This window comes from Cebus imitator, unplaced genomic scaffold (genome assembly GCF_001604975.1).
Source record: "Cebus imitator isolate Cc_AM_T3 unplaced genomic scaffold, Cebus_imitator-1.0 Scaffold58, whole genome shotgun sequence".
NCBI lineage: Eukaryota > Metazoa > Chordata > Mammalia > Primates > Cebidae > Cebus > Cebus imitator.
Window position 1 is genome coordinate 7,482,243 of NW_016107373.1, and position 17,316 is coordinate 7,499,558.

The window sequence follows — 17,316 nt, forward strand, 5'->3', positions numbered from 1 at the left end:
CTCACTGCAACCTCTGCCTCCCAGGTTCAAGCAATTCTCCTGCCTCAGCCTTCCAAGTAGCTTTTATAAGGCACTAATTCATTCATGAGGGGAAAGATCATGTGAGGAAACAGACTTTCAGGCTAAAACGTTGTGCTGCATGGTGGTATGGAAAGATAATTTTGACAAAGTCTGTGTCGGGCCACTGGTAACCTTGGCTGAATTATACTACAACAAATAGCAACCTACTTCAGCTGATTAGATTAGATTGTGCCGGTTGGAAGGGGGCGGATTTAATTAGATTAAGCACAAGCTCCTACTGCCACATATAGTATATGAATCAGCACAGGAGATTACCTGTTAGTTTCCTCTTTTTACTTCTAGGAGATTATTTCTATGCTCATAAAGGCCCCTTTTTATGTGGTATATGACATAAGAATATCAAAGCACATGAAAATTTTTACTAATATTGGGTGCTAATTGGGTGCCAAGCACAATGTAAACCATTTTAATACATTGCCTTATTTAATTAGTATATCTAGCAAACAACCCTGCCCTATCTACAGGGGTCTCTAGATGGTTCCAGTTATTCCAAGGTTTTTGTTCATAAATTTTTTCCTCCCTTTCCAAGTTCTAATATCTTAATCTTGTAAAGCCAACTTTAATGCTGAAGCATTCAACATTTCTTTTTATGCATTCAGTAAAACATAACATGCAGAAAGAACAAATATCAAGACTGTAGAAATAAGTTTCTTATCAAGTTTGATTGTTAAAATCATTATGAAACTCTACCAAATAATAAAAAACATTCCTAAAGCAATCCTTGAATTGCCTTTTTTATGAGTTTTAAATTTTTTTCAATTTTTTGCTTTTATAACAGTCTGTTCTTTTTAATATAAGGTATTGTTAAGTATCTTAACTGAAAAGTCTAATTCAGCCTTTTCCAAAACTGGCTTTCAGAAACATAATTTCCCGCACTGTAAATGCTCTAGATAAAGGGAGCCTTGATCTACTTTCTCACTACATATGATATGCCTTCCCATCTTAAAAATGGTAGAATTTATTAGCATGTAAAAGGCTCTGAGAACTGCTGCTTTACTTTAACATGTAATTGTCCCAAAAGTCTGTAATCTCTGGCATTCTATTTGGATTCTATCTAATACACTGTAAAGAAAACAGTCTCACTTCATTTCTTGCTCGTGTTTTGGAAGGATGAGGTAAGCCTGAGCAAACCCTCACTTGATGAACTTAGAATGTCTCTTTTCTCATATCTTGGATTCTTAATGTTTTGGCTACAACAAGATTTTACAGTGCTTGGATTTCTCAAGACTTGAGCAAGACATTAGCATTCCTTTTGTTATACCCTAGAGATATTTGTGAATATCTTTCAGTCTCTATTTCACTTTTTCTTTTGTTATTTTTTTCTTCCCTCTCTGGTTATTTCAAGTTTTTCTTCTCTCTTGATGTAGCTTCACTGTGAGGCACATACCCCTTTCATTCATTGTTCAGTATCTTACTTTCACCAAAGATGTAATTTGGAGGCCATGATTTAAAATAGGCACTGCAGATGTTTTCACTGAGTGAGCCCTTTCCAGAACTTCCTTGGGTGCACAAGGTTCTCTGTCTTTTTGTTTGCCACAGGAGTAAAGTTAGCATCCAAGTTAATATGTAGGTATGACTGCACCAGAGCAAAGCAGATAATGGGTGATGAGTCATTAAGTAAAGTACATTTATGTTCTTTTAACCATTCATCTGTTTGTATTGGGTTACAGGAGAATATATACAAATATTCATAAGAATCCCACTCACATGCACACTCCTCTTATGTAACATTCTAGCACTATTATCACCCACAATTAAAATGGAACTCTGTGTTCTAATAACATCACAAATTTGTGCTTTATCTGGGACCACTATATATTATTATAAAGCCAAGCTAGTATTAACCATTGTTTCCTCTCCTCAAAATAAACCTGCCTCATAACTAAAAGCATAGCATGATCTTGTGTTTGCAAAAAGAAGGACAATTGAAAACTTCCAAATTAGCATTCTGGTAATACAGCAATAATTAATGCTAGGGGTTGGCTTCAGACAAAATGACATACCCTTATATATAATTAGTGCTAATAAGAAATTGTGTAAATTGTGAATTTTACAAGTGATGTTGCATTTTAGATCTCTTTTTAAGTGGAATACTAGACTTGGTTACAAGGGTCATGGAGTAAGATCTTTAACAGATAATAGTTTATAACTCTTCACAATGAAAACAGAAATGGAATCTCAACTGACAAGCATGTGCCTTGTTTGTCCCAACAATAAACATAGCACATTGAGCAGGTGTTATGAAATCAAAAATATTATATTGCAAATCTGTGCATATAGTTTTACCATACATCTATTTATATGCCTACTAAAACATAAAATGTGTACACCTATATGGGGAAAACTTGCTAAGTAATTAAATTTGTCTCAAGTTATCTTGATACCCTGGAGTTGACTAACTCCCTACCCCCAAAATACTTACACCTAAAAAATTTCACATGCTGTAAGAATTCAACCCCTGGGCAGAGTTTTAAAATAACATACACACATGTATGAGTGCCTTGCATCCTCCCCTGGTCCAGAATTTCACCCTGATAGAACAATGTTGAAATTATTTTCTATAGAAAGAAATGTCCATACTGTGACTGGCAAATGAACTAGTTAAAGAGGACTCATGAACTCTTTAAGAATACTAGGGTACTATTTAAAGCTTACCGTTATCCCAGAAAAATAAGTCTCAATATTATGTATTTTTAGAACCTCATATACATGCATGTATGTATATGAATGTATATGTCAATGGGAGTGCACACTCATTCGTTTTTAAAGCAATCATGAGTTAAAATGCTACACTGCAAAGTTACTTTATAAAACTCAAGGGTTAGAATTGCTTATGCAATAATTAAAGGAAAAAAAAAAAACTGAAGTAAAGACTGAGACATGGGGTGGCTGTTGTCTATGCCCTTATAAGAGGAAATATGAAGGTGATGGCTTTTCATTAGAATGGAACCAGTGTTGTGAGGGCAGCACTGATTTGATTTTTGCCTACCTGCGCTACTCAGAAATTACAGATTTAAAAGACATGATTAACAGAAAATGAAAGATTCTCCTTGATTCTGAGTTATGTAAAGGATTTTCTGTTACTTTCCTCTCTCAGCCCAGACTTCTCAGCTGGTGTGGAGCCTTTTAAGTTGTGTTTTCACACCACATGAGTCAGTGGCATTAATTAGCAAAGCAGGGCTATGATCATTAACTCTGATGTGAGGTTTCTCTTCCCCATCTGACCCTTCACAAGGCAGGAGCGTGTGACTGAGATAAAGGCAGGGAGCCTTTGTCCTCTGTGCTCCCAGCTTCAATGAGCTCAAAGTACGGCTCTTGCATACTGTGGAGATTTTCAGGATCCTTTTATTCTACTTTAATGTGACCACTCCACACAGATGTGAAGTGGATTCATCGACTTGAAGCATCAGGAGGTTTGCACGCAAACTGGTGCAAATCTGAAGTTGCCCTTCTTCAGTCAGCTCAAAACCATGTCTACTATTTTGGTCAGTGTACCACAACCCTACCCAGGACCCCTTTTCTTTATACACTTTGCCACCTGAATCCAATCTAAATGGCTTCTCAAAAATGTTAGTCTTCTAATAAACCTGCACATCTCATCCCTCTGAACGGACCTTCTTCCACCATCTTTTGGTCCCCATTTGATTTTGCCAAGAACCTCGGAATAATCTCTGCCCCTTAAACAGTTTTATCTCCAATTATGTTCCCTCTTTGGTTTTCTTATTTCACATCTCCTTTCCTCTGGAAAGTATATTAAGGGTGAGTAGGTTTGAAGTGAAATGGCCCTACTGCAATAGATTGCAGTTTTTCTCTCTGCCTTAATCTCAGTATCAAAAGAGCTCCAGGCTTAAGCCTCACCCTACGCTTTGCTCACCCCTTTATTTATTCTATACCACTTTTCTCTCCACCCCTCCAGAGCAGTTTTTGTCACAGAATAGCATCACTAGTGATTTCTGTGATAAAACATCCCAAAGTAGAAAATTGAGAACTATGGAGGCCTGTCTTCTGCTGGTGGCTTTTTAATTTTTTCCTTGCTGCCTTGTATTAGTGACTAATGTTCACGTTGACACATTTACCCAAACATGGAATCACATGATTACAAACATCTTAGCTGGAATTAATTAAATCAAGGGGTATAAATATAGCTATTAATTATTATCTTCATCCCATTATTTTGAGACTATGCAAATGAACAATATTTTCCATTCTGCATCTTCACTGGTACACACAGCTACTGCTCACATCTGCTGCAATGTTACTAAGAAAAATGGTCAAAACAGAGGCTATATACTTTCATGAAACTCTGATTTTGGAAAACCTACGCTTTTTGTATTGTGGAAGTAATTTGCAGAATTCTAGTCTATGCAGTGTAAAGTCCTATATCTTGAGGCAAATGTCCAGGAGGGATAAGACCAATTGTCAGTATTACTCATAATATATATTGGAAGTCCTTTAATTGTACTCCGGGATTCCTCTGTCAAAATGCCTTTCACTTAACTAATGTGGAATCAAGGCTGGTCATAATTTAGACACGGGCTATATGAACTTATATCATGGGCCCCTTAAAGCAATAATTTTGACTCCTTTTAACTGTGACTCAGAATAAAATGTAAATGTGACATCTCAACCCATATAAACATATATGAATGTTTGTATCACAAAACAGTATATAATGCACTCCAGTATTTTCTGTTCTAGTCTTTTTCATTTTATTTATACAGTTTACACTCCATAAATTGATCACATGACCAACTAGTGGTCATCACCCACAGTTTGACAACTTTTTTTTTATAGGGCTGCAGTGCCGAAGTGGTTCAAATCATGTCTAAATGCATTCTCCTGTTTGATCATCATAGCTGCCATCATGTGAAGCTTTAAAATATATTTATGTGCAGTACTCTAATACAAATATCACACATATCAGAAGCATATGTATTCATATTTCACAAATTGAACACACTTAACCAGCACACACAATAGGAAACTGACAATGCCCCTTCTTCTTATACTCTCTTCTACTAACTGCCCAGTCCTCATGGATAACTACTATCCTGATATCGAGTATAGATTAAGATCATGTTTGCTTGTTCCTGTACTATATGTAAATTACATGAGATTTCTTTGTATCAGGTTTCTTTTGTTTATATTTGTGAAATGCATTCATATTTTTGTAAGCCTATAGAATGCTCATTTTCTGGCTACATACTATTCCACTGCTGCGTATGCCACAGTATATCTGTTCATTGAATGGGCATTAGGATAGTTCTAATTTTAGATTAGTTCTCATTCTAGTTTAATCTATTAGGACTACATAGTGCTGCTATAAACATTCTAAGTGTGGCTTTGGAATATATGTACACATTTGTATTGGTTATAGATACCTAGGACAGCAATTGCTGGGTCATATGGCATATGTTTAGCTTTATTAAAGAGAGCCAAACAGTTTTCTAAAGTGGTTGTACCAGTTTACACCCCTACTAGCAGTGGGATAATTTTTGTTCAAGATCTTATTCATTTTATATATGGGAAAATTAAGGCTTAGAACTGAAGCAGGTTAACAAAGTCACAAAACTAACTTATCACAAAATTAGGACTAAAAGATTGCAGAATCCAAAATCAGTGGTTTTTTTTTTTTTTTTATTGTTGTTTGTTTTTTGTTTTTTTTTTTTTTTTATTGTTGTTTGTGTTGTGTTTTTCTCTCTACTCCTCACTAATTTTTATACAGGCCTTTGAAAAGGATAATTTGTATTCATCTTCTTCAAGCCTTTTATACACACAAACAGATGCATACACACAGACACATATATATACTTTGCCACTCATAGATATACACATAAACTTCCACAACACATATACATACATACAAATACAAAGGTACACACACACAACTTCTCAGATACACAGAGACACAGACATGGATATGTATACAGGCATGCAAATATATATATATATATATACACATGTATACACTTTTAAAAATAGAGACACATGCAGACATATGCAAACACACAAATACAATTATATACCTGGTTGCCATATTTGTTTCATATGCTATCATGTTTTTGTCAAGAGAATTAAGTTCCTTGAGGATATATTCATATGACCCATGGTTCTTTAATAAATACCAATCTGTATATTTAACATGAGATTTTATTTTTACATTATTAAGAATTCTGGAGAAAAGCAATTGTGCTTCACTTTGGCAACATGTCCTGAGCTAAGTTACCAGATTGATGTCAATTTCAAACTTCTGTTTAAGTGAACTTTATTGATACATAATAATTGTACCAACTTATGGAGTGCAAGTGATATTTTGATACATGCATACACAGTGTAATGATCAAATTAGGTTATTTAGAATTTCTGTCACCTCAAATATTTATCTTCTTTGTATTGGGAATATTTCACATCTTCTCTTTTAGCTATTTTGAAATATAGAATCATCCCTGACCCCCTTCCCTGCCTCTGGTGTCTATCTACTCTCTACCTCCATGAGATTAACTTTCTTAGCTCTTACATATGGGAAAGAACATGGAATATTTTTCTAGTGCTAACTGTCAGTCACAGTGATATCCAGTTTCATTCATGTTGCTGCCAATGACAGTTTATGTATGCAGTGGCTCACCCCAGTAATTCCAGCACTTTGGGAGGCAGAGGTGGGCAGATCACCTGAAGTCAGGAGTTCAAGACCAGCCTGGCCAACATGGTGAAACCCTGTCTCTACTAAAAATACAAAAAATTAGCTGGGCATGGTGGTGCATGCCTGTAATCCCAGCTACTCTTGGAGGCTGACGCAGGAGGATCACTTGAACCTGGGAGGCGGAGGCTGTAGTGAGCTGATATTCTCTTTTATGGCTGAATCATATTCCATTGCATATGTTTCCCACATTTAAAAAAATTCATCCATTGATGAACTTCTTATGCAGCATCTATTGGACATTCCTGTGGTAAGCTTAAGTAATTATTGGCAGAATTCAGTTCCTGGTGGCTTAGGACTGAGGTCCTAGCTTTTTTGCCGGCTGTCAGTTAGGCCACATACTCAGTTCTTAGACTTCTTTGACACATGACCCTCTAACAACCAAATGGAAGCTAAGTTTTTCAAAGCCAGAAGGAGAAACTTTTACTACAATGTGCTAAGACAGATCTTATATAAAAATTATTTTATCATAGGTGTGACTCCCATCATCTTTGCTGTGTAATATAACCCAATCAAGGGAGTTTATATTTGTTTATGTTACAGAAACAAATTATAATCCCACCACTTTTGCAATTTTTTACTGGTTAGAAGCAAGTTATAAATCCTGTTCATACTCAAAGAGCGGGAGGATTATATAAGGTTGTGGCTCAGGATCATCTCAGAATTCTGCCTACTGTACTTAGCTTGGGAATTTTCTTTCATGTGGTATTTCTAACTAGGTAGCATAATTGCTGTTATGTTATTATAATCAATTTCTATTCATAGGATAGATTGACTCTAGAAGCAGCTTATAGTCCAATTCATACGTAACATATTGCCTTTCAGAATATATACATATTCATACATATACACAAATATGTATATATATTTTTAATTTCACATCCCATCATAAATTAAAATCAGCCATGGTCCCATATACACAATTTGCTTGATACCTTGCCAGCAAATGTCTTAATAGTCTAGATATTTTGCAACCCAGTGATTCCTCTAAGGGAGAGTCTGTATAACTTTACTGTCATTCAGACCATTGAATGATGTGGTGACTTCTTTTGAGCTGCAGCATACTTTGTTCTAATCCCTCTGAAAGACAGGCAATCCTTACTAAGATCAAACCTTCAAGATCATGTGAAACTATCTTTCTCTCTGGGCTGTATTAAAATATTTGATTGAAAATTTATCTGAAACTTTTAATAGATATTAATGTTCTTTTACATGGTATGGTGGATAGGGTATGGATAGGCTGCACTGTGCTTTCTGGGAAACGTTCCAAGCAATGCCTTAAGGGGACCACTATGAGGAATTTTCTTGCTTGGCTCGGTGACAAATGGCATGCCTACTTAATCAAGACTAGGTGCAATATGGTTGCTGCCCTTTAACAAAGCTATAATAGAAGACAAAAGAGATAGGTAGTAGATGTGGTTAGAGGGATAATGAAGCTTGTAGATGAGGTGAGATGGCAAATGAGAACATTTCATCCAGAAAGACTAAGAGCTGAGGGTTAAATCCTATTGCATGAAAATGATCGCAGTAAAAAGAAAGGCTTGGAAAGCAGGTGCTTTGAAGTCCAAGTTAAAGTGCCTCATCTTTGTATTTGGACAGCCTGAATAAGAAACTTGGCTTTGCTACTTACCAACTATGCTACCTTTGACCAAGTTACTTAACCTTATTAAGTTCTCGTTTCTTTAGCATCTAGGAGGACATAAATTGCATACCTTAGGTAAAGTTTGTTATAGTACTTGGCCCTAATAAACACAACAACAAAACAAGGAAATAAACAGATGAACACTCAGCTCCAAAATAAAAAAAACATTTGCAGATTTCTTCAAGTACCTTTCTATCTAATGGGGAGGTAGAGAGTCCTACACAAAGAAAGAAAAGTTGCAGAGCAATCTCCCAAATTCCAAAGTCATGGCAAAAAATCTCAGTCTTCAAGAGAGGTCAGAAATCGTCAAACAAGTGCTTGCTTGTTCTCTTACCCTGAGTCTAGAGGAAGCAATTTATTTATTTATCCATTTCATCTACGTCTCTCTTTCTCTAATTCTGTGTCAAAATTATTACAATCCATTTTTCTTTAACCTTTCCACCAAAGAAAAATGCCAAAATGGTTCAGCGTTTGTAGCTGAGATGCCTATGAGCTAATGAAGGTCAAGCAGACTAAGTCCCTGGGGAGTGACAGCAAAGCTGGCATCGGAAATGAGATCTGGCTTCTCATAATGGTCAGTCTTTGTTTTTTGCTTCCGGAATCAGTTTTCCAGACAATGAAAAGATGACGATAATGAGTAAGAAGTTGGATTGTTGGAACTATGAACACAATCCATTGCCTGCTTGCACTTATTCATGAATATTTAAAGAGACTGGGCCCTCACTAGACACTGAACCTGCGGGTGCCCTGACCTTAGGCTTCTCAGCCTCCAGGACTATGAGAAATAAATGTTACTATTTATGCATTACTCAGACTCAGGAGTTGTATGATAGCAGCACAAGTGGCCTAAGATGTTACCCCTTCTCTTCTACACACACAGACACAACCACTATGTTTCATTCTCCCAGATTCTATAAATTGTTCAACACAGAGTTATATTCTTTCCCAGATTATATGACAGAATTTATTGCCTCTAGTTTCAAATAACTCCTAAACATATTTTTCTTTCATGAGGTATTTTAGAAATGCCAGATACTTTAAAAATCTTTACACATTGAGAATTATTTGTTGCTAATTTAAAAAATAATTTGTGTATACATTTGGGAGCCCTATTCTCAAGTAAACATTTTATTTAATTGCTTCCTCACTATCAGTCATTACCAAAATGTAAAGCATGGCCAGAGAGAAATAAGGTTAATATTTGAGAGGGGTTCTTACCTGGAATTAAAAACTCTGGAACCTATGAGTTTGAAAATCAGTAAAATTATTTTAGTCATTATATTGAACTTATACAAATGGTGGGACGTAATTGTAGGGAGATTTAATTTTTGTCTCCTATTAAAATTTATGCATGGGCCAAGTTTTACTTCTGTTCCCAGATGAAAACGTTCTGAAAATATTTAGGTAACATGAAGCTTGAAGCCCCATGATCAATAATTTAAATATCCAGGTTATATGATATTTAAGACTTTTAACTGGTATTAAGATTCCTGCCTTTCCGAACACAGGCTCAATTATGGGTGAGAAGCCTGAAGTCGCATACTGAGCATGGATGTGGCTGGTTTCTTCTCTATGTTGTCACATAGTCTTCTATTCCTCTTCCTCTATCTGCCTACCCTTAGTTCTGACTCTTCTTTGCTGCATCATGGTTAGGGAAAATAGGTGAGAAGGAGAATAAATTGCACTTGATGGTTACTGTCTTGAGTTGACACTATCCTCTTTGGATCTGGCAGACATTTGAAATTGACTTTTTAATGATGATTTTAGTGTGTTATTTGGTGACCCACCCCTGCCCTTTTGCTCTCCTATAAATCTACCTTGATGAGAGTGAAGGTATATTGCTGACACATTCCTTCCTCCTTTTTCGGTTCCTAAGCATTCAGAAATACTTTGATTCCCTTTTGTTCTATGCCCTTGAAATGTTTCAGATGAAATTTAGACAGCAGCCTTCAGAGTCTCTTCTATTTAACCATCATTATACTATCTTTAGTCTTGTGATAAGGTACAGGATCCTTCTGCAATTCTCTTCCCCATGGAGTTGGAGATAGTGAGTCACAACCCACTGACAGTTTGCTCAAAAATCTAATAATCATCTTGAAGCTACTCTCTACAAAATTGAGGGACAGGATGCAATACCACCCACAACTTCATTTAAGAGTGAGACTCATAGTAAAACTCTGTTCCCCCCACAAAAAAATCTCTTCACCGCTCTTCTCTGGTCGATTTTTGCATTTGTTGTGTTACGAGGTTATGAACAACCACTGATGACCATCTCCATTGTAAATGCATACCCCCTTTCCAATATACTATCCACTGTGTCTTGGTTCCCTGGCCAAAACTTTTAACATTCTGTTATTTATGTAACAACAGACAGGTGTAGTCTCAACAATGATTTTATGAAAATTTAAAAAGGTTCTTTATTCTTTCATTCGATTAAGTGTTTATAAACTTATATGCCAAGTATTATTTTGGCCTCAAATAAAATGAAATAGTGAACAAGTTATATAATGTCCTTCCATTCATGAAGCTTCCATTATTTTGATGGCAGGAATACAGTTTTAAAAGGAAACAAACATATAATGCAATTTCAGGGAAAGGAGATAAAAGTGATAGTGTGCAACTGAGTAGGAAGACTTTTTGGGGAAATTTGTGAAGAAAGATGTGTGAAAAAGTAGTATTTGTAAAGAAGTGATTCAAATTAATTTAGAATGATTAAAACTACATTATGGAATAAAATATATGTATTTTAATATACATAAGCACATCTGGAGAACTATGAATAATAGGCAATGGGATTTTCATATGTATTTCTTGCTCTTCCTCTCTTAGTAAGTGGGAAAAATCTCTCACCTTTTCTGAGGAGGATTTCTTAATCTGGTACAATCAGGTTCCTTATCTTTCTCTTCTGTGGGTCCCACACAGCTGGCCTGCACTGGGATGTTTGTGACCTTGTATAAGGGCTCTTATTGCATTTTTAGACTACTCTTAGTCTCTGCTAATGAGATCCCTCAGAGTTCGCTTTGAGTATCACATCTTAATCACTTGATTTCTGCAGACATTTCCTTTCTCCAAATAAACTCTTCAAAATGCCTGCTGCTCTGTGCTCATTAACCTGGGAATGGCTTCTCTAACTCCAATTTGAAAATTATCATCGACATCTGAAACTTCTGTCCTGATAAGGATTCTCCACGCAGTGAACAATGAAATGAATATTTTAGACTCTTTGGGGTATTAAAAAAAAAAATCAACAACCAAATTTTCATCTGCAAAAGGATTTTCGCTGTATGTCGAAATGTGCACTTTGCTTTCTTGCAGTGTAGTATAATTACAGTCCATCCCCAACTCCACTATCTGCCCAATTTCCACTTAATCATCTCCTTCTCAATAAGATTTAGATGAGTTAAAGATAAGAAAAAAATAATATTCATTTCTTTGTTTCGTCATTAATCAACTAGGAAGTTTTTGTTTCATTTTGTTTTGCTTTTCTGATACTCTTTTCCTACTATTAATCCACAATTGATTTGAGTGTCATGATGAACACAGCATTCATTTAAACAAACCCAACATAAGACTAGAATCAAATGTCAGTTTAAACAGCTGCAACATTTTTTCATTTGTTGTTGGATATTAGGTTGGAGACCTGTATTCCTAAAGAGTTGGCACTTTGATGGATCACATTAAAAATCTTTCCAATGTACAAATGTTCTAATCCAGAGCCAGAGAGCAACAGCCCCTCTCTTTATCCTTGCCAAATTTCACATGCCAGGGAATCTATTTTTTTGGTAAGTATGTTTTAAACTCTAATAATGCTATTTTAAAGTAACCTTTTGGTTTTAGAATACCAAATTTTAAAATTTCCCTTGTTCTTAGGGACAAAAGGCTAAATTGCATACCATAATTGTTAAACTGAAACTATAATCACAGATTAATGTAATTTTTAAAAATTTGTCCATAAGTTATTGAGGTACAGGTGGTATTTGGTTACATTAGTAAGTTCTTTAGTGGTAATTTATGAGATTTTGGTGCACCCATCAAATTGTTTTTTTCTTACTGATTTGAGTTTGTTGTAGATTCTGGATATTAGTCATTTGTCGGATGTATAGATTGTCAAGATTTTCTCCCACTCTGTGCATTGTCTGCATACTCTGCTGACTGTTCCTTTTGCTGTGCAAAAGCTCTTTAGTTTAACTTAAGCAGTATACGCCACACCCTATTTATAGTCTTTTATCCCTCACCCTCACTTCCACTCTTCCCCCAAATCCCCAAAGTCCATCGTATCATTCTTATGCCTTTGTGTTCTCATAGCTTACCTCCCACATATCAATAAGAACATATGATATATGCTTTTACTTTCCTAGGTTACCTCACTTAGCCTAATAGTCTCCACTCTCATCCAGGTCACTGCAAATGCTGTTAATGCATTCCTTTTTATGGCTGCATAGTATTCCATCAGAGATATATATATATATTACAGTTTCTTTATCCGCTCGTTGATTGATGGGCATTTGGGTTGATTCCATGATTTCGCAATTGTAAATTGTGCTGCTATAAACGTGTGTGCAAGTACCTTTTCAAATAATGACTTTTTTTCCTTTGGGTAGATACCCAGTAGTGGGATTGCTGGATCAAATGGTAGTTCCACCTGTAGTTGTTTAAGGAATCTCCACACTGTTTTCCATAGATGCTGTACTAGTTCACATTCCCACCAGCAGTATAGAAATGTTCCCTGTTCATTGCATCCACACCAACATCTACTGTTTTTTTATTTTTTGACTATGGCCATTGTTGCAGGAGAAAGGTGCTATTACATTGTGGTTCTGATTTGCATTTCCCTGGTAATTAATGATGATGAGCATTTTTTCATGTGTTTATTGGCCACTTGTGTATCTTCTTTTGAAAGTTGCCTATTCATGTCCTTAGCTGACCTTTTGATGGGATGGTTTGGTTTTTTTCTTACTGATTTGTCTGAGTTGGTTGTAGATTCTTGATATTAATCCTTTGTCAGTTGTACAGATTGTGAAGATTTTCTCCCACTCTTTGGGTTGTCTGTTTATTCTGCTGATTGTTCCTTTTGCTGTGCAAAATCTCTTTAATTAGGTCCCACCTATTTATCTTTGTTTTTATTGCATTTGTTTTTGGGTTCTTGGTCATGAAATCCTTGCCTAAGCCAATGTCTAGAAGGTTTATCCCAACATTATCTTCTAGAATTTTTATACTTTCAGGTCTTCGTTTAAGTCTTTAATCTATCTTGAGTTGATTTTTGTATAAGGTGAGAGATGAGGATCCAGTTTCATTGAATTACCCCAGCACCATTTGTTAAAAAGGGTGTCCTTTCCCCACTTTGTTTGCTTTGTGAAAGATCAGTTGGCTGTAAGTATTTGGGTGTATTGCTGGGTTCTCTATTCTGTTCCATTGGCCTATGTGCCTATCTTTATGCCAATACCACCCTGTTTTGTTGACTATGGCCTTACAGTATAATTTGAAATAATGTAGTGTGATGCCTCCAGTTTTTACCTTTTCTTAGTCTTGCTTTGGCTATGCGAGCTCTTTTTTCACTCCATATAAAAAATTTTAGAATTCGTTTTTCTAATTATGGGGATTGTGTTGAATTTATAGATTGCTTTTGGCAGTATGCATATTTTCACAATATTCATTCTACCCACCCACAAGCATGGGACGTAATTCCATTTATTTGTGTCATCTATGATTCCTTTCAGCAGTGTTTTGTAGTTTTACTTATAGAGGTCTTTTGACTCCTTGGTTAGGTATATTCCTAAGTATTTTATTATTTTTGCAGCTATTGTAAAAGGGGTTGAGTTCTTGATTTCTCTGCCTGGTTGCTGTTGGTGTATAGAAGAACTACTGATTTGTATACATTAATCTTGTATCCAGAAACTTTGCTGAATTCCTTTATCAATTCTAGGAGCTTTCTGGATGAGTCCTTAGGGTTTTCATGGTAAACGATCATATCGTCAGCAAACAGTGACAGTTTGATTTCTTCTTTACCATCTGGATGCCCTTTCTTTCTTTCTCTTGTCTGATTGATCTGGCTAGGACTTCCAGTACTATGTTGAAGAGGAGTGATGAGAGTGGGGCATCCTTGTCTTGTTCCAGTTTTCAGAGAGAATGCTTTCAACTTTTCTCCATTCAGTATTATGTTGGCTGTGGGTTTGTCATGGATGGCTTTTATTACATTCAGGTATCTCCCTTGTATGCTGATTTTGCTCAAAGTTTTAATCATACAGCAATGCTAGATTTTGTTGAATGCTTTTTCTGCATGTATTGAGATGGTTGTTTTTTGTGTTTAATGCTGTTTATGTGGTGTATCACATTGATTGACTTGCGTATGTTAAATCAACCCTGCATCCATGGTATGAAATCCACTTGATCATGGTGGATTATCTATTTGATATGTTGTTGGATTCGGTTAGTTAGTATTTTGTTAAGGATTTTAGCATCTATGTTCATGAAGCATATCAGTCTGTAGTTTTCTTTCTTGGTTGTGTCCTTTTCTGGTTTTGGTATTAGGGTGATCCTGGCTTCACAGACTGAGTTGGGGAGGGCTCCTTCTTTCGCTATCTTGTGGAATAGTGTCAAAAGGATTGGTACCAATTCTTCTTTGAATATCTAGTAGAATTCTGCTGTGAATCTATCTGGTCCTGGACTTCTTTTTGTTGGTAATATTTTAATTACCATTTCAATCTTGCTGCTTGTTACTGATATGTTCAGCGTATTTGATTCTTCCTGATTTAAGCTAAGAGGGTTATATTTTTCCAGGAATTTATCCATCTCTTCTAGGTTTTCTAGTTCATGTGCATAAATGTGTTCATAGTAGCCTTAAATGGTCTTTTGTATTTCTGTGGTGTCAGCTGGAATATCTCCCATTTTGTTTCTTAGTGAAGTTATGTGGATTTTCTCTCTTCTTTTCTTGGTTAATCTTGCTAATGGTCTATCAATTTTATGTATCTTTTCAAAGAACCAGCTTTTTGTTTATCTTTTGTATTTTTTAAAATTTCAATTTCATTTAGTTCTGCTCTGATCTTGGTTATTTCCTTTCTTCTATTGGGTTTGGATTTTGCTTGTTCTTGTTCTTCTAGTTTGTGATCATAGATTGTCTGTTTGTGTTTTTCCAAAGTTTTTGATGTGGGTATTTAGGGCTATGAACTTTTCTCTTAGTACCACCTTTGCTGTATCCCAGAGGTTTTGATAGGTTGTATCATTACTGTCATACAGTTCAAAGAATTTTTTAATTTTCATCTTAGCTTTGTTTTTGACCCAATGCTCATTCAGGAACAGGTTAATTAATTTCCTTGTATTTGCATGGTTTTGAAGGTTTCTTTTGGAGTTGATTTCCAGTTTTATACCACTGTGATCTGAGAGAGTGCTTGATACAATTTCAATTTTCTTCAATTGAGGCTCATTTTATGGCCTATCATAAGGTCTATCTTGGAGAAAGATCCATGTGCTGTTGAATAGAATATGTATTCTGCAGTTGTTGGATGAAATGTTCTATATATATCTGCTAAGTCCATTTGTTCCAAGGTATAGTTTAATTCCACTGTTTCTTTGTTGACTTTCTATCTGGATGACCTGACTAGCGCTGTCAGTGGAGTATTAAAGTCTCCCACTATTATTGTGTTATTGTCTGTCTCATTTCTTAGGTCTATTAGTAATTGTTTTACAAATTTGGGAGTGCCAGTGTTAGGAGCATGTATGTTTAGGATTGTGATATTTTCCTGTTGGACAACGCCTTTTATCATTATGTAATGTCCCTCTTTGTCTCTTTTAACCACTACTGCTTTAAAATTTGTTTTGTCTGATATAAGACTAGCTACCCCTGCTCACTCTTGGTGTCTATTTGCCTTTGTTCTGCCCCTTTAAAGTTATCAGTCCTTATGTGTTAGGTGAGCCTCCTGAAGGCAGTAGATAGTTGAGTTGGGTTGGTGAGTTCTTTATCTTTTAAGTGGAGTATTTAGGCCATTTACATTTAATGTTAGTATTGAAATGTTAGGTACTGTTGTATTCATTGAGTTGTTTCCTGTGTACTTTGTTTTTTTCTTTCGCTTTTTAGCTTGTATTTTTGTTTCATAGGTCCTATGTGATTTATGCTTTAAAAACGTTCTGTTTTGATGTGTTTCCAGGATTCACTCTAAGATTTAGAGCTCCTTTTAGCAGTTCTTGTAGTGGTGGCTTGGTAATGGTGCATTGTCTCAGCATTTGTCTGAAAACAAATGTGTCTTTCCTTTCCATATGATGCTTAGTTTCACTGGATACAAAATTCTTGGCTGATAATTGTTTTGAGGAGGCTAAAGATAGTGCCCCCGTCTCTTCTAGCTTGTAGGGTTTCTCCTGAGAAATCTGCTGTTAATCTGATTGATAGGTTTTCCTTTATAGGTTACCTGGTGCTTCTGTGCCACAGCTCTTAAGATTCTTTCCTTCCTCTTAACTTTGGATAACCTGATGACAGTGTGCCTAGGTGAATATCTTTTTGTGATAAATTTCCCAAGGGTTTTTTTGCTTCTTGTATTTGGATATCTAGATCTCTAGCTAGGCCAGGGAAGTTTTCTATGATTATTACCCCAAATATGTTTTCTGAGCTTTTAGAATTCTCTTTGTCCTCAGGAACACTGATTGATTATTCTTAGGTTTGTTCATTGAACATAATCCCAGACTTCTTGGATGCTTTATTCATTTTTTCTTTATCTTTGTTGGATTGGGTTAATTTGAAGACATTATCTTCAAGCTCTGAATTTATTTCTTCTATTTGTTCAATTCTATTGCTGAGACTTCCAGAGCATTTCACATTTCTAAAAGTGTGTCCAAAGTTTCCTGAATTTTTTATTTTATTATCTTTTTAATTTAAGCTATCTATTTCACTGAATATTTATCCCTTCAC

The 17,316-nt window shown here is 35.7% G+C and overlaps 1 protein-coding gene across 8 annotated transcripts in view; it reads left to right on the forward strand.

The window, feature by feature from the left end:
• LRRC4C (leucine rich repeat containing 4C) overlaps window positions 1-17,316 on the forward strand; it is a 211,496-nt gene that overhangs the window by 154,020 nt on the left and 40,160 nt on the right. For 2 of the 8 annotated variants that reach the window (XM_037738885.1, XM_037738887.1), the window contains exon 1: window positions 12,077-12,202. The exons of the other annotated variants lie outside the window; for them this stretch is intronic. The gene's annotated coding sequence lies outside the window, so the exon portion shown is untranslated. Of the gene's footprint in view, window positions 1-12,076; window positions 12,203-17,316 lie in introns of those variants that run through there. 8 annotated transcript variants of the gene reach the window in all.